Genomic DNA, 559 nt, shown 5'->3' with positions numbered 1-559 from the left:
CTAGTGCTGACAATACTTCATGTTAATTAAACAACCACAATGTCTAGTGCTGACTATACTTCATGTTAATTAAACAACCACAATGTCTAGTGCTGACTATACTTCATGTTAATTAAACAACCACAATGTCTAGTGCTGACCATATTTCATGTTAATCAAATACCCATAATTTCTAGTGCTGACTATACTTCATGTTAATTAAACAACCACAATGTCTAGTGCTGACCATACTTCATGTTAATTAAACAACCACAATGTCTAGTGCTGACTATACTTCATGTTAATTGAACAACCACAATGTCTAATGCTGACCATACTTCATGTTAATTAAACAACCATAATGTCTAGTGCTGACTATACTTCATGTTAATTAAACAACCACAATGTTTAGTGCTGACCATACTTCATGTTAATCAAATACCCATAATTTCTAGTGCTGACCATACTTCATGTTAATCAAATACCCATAATTTCTAGTGCTGACCATACTTCATGTTAATCAAATACCCATAATTTCTAGTGCTGACCATACTTCATGTTAATCAAATACCCATAATTT

General features: G+C 32.4%; 1 protein-coding gene across 1 annotated transcript in view; it reads right to left on the bottom strand.

Moving 5' to 3' along the window:
* The window catches only part of LOC106464933 (sortilin-related receptor-like), a 100,786-nt gene that overhangs the window by 60,894 nt on the left and 39,333 nt on the right, over positions 1 to 559 (bottom strand). The window lies entirely within an intron of this gene.

This window comes from Limulus polyphemus, unplaced genomic scaffold, assembly GCF_000517525.1.
Source record: "Limulus polyphemus unplaced genomic scaffold, Limulus_polyphemus-2.1.2 Scaffold1788, whole genome shotgun sequence".
NCBI lineage: Eukaryota > Metazoa > Arthropoda > Merostomata > Xiphosura > Limulidae > Limulus > Limulus polyphemus.
The sequence above is the reverse complement of the archived record's forward strand: the minus strand, read 5'-3'. Positions and strand labels throughout refer to the sequence as shown.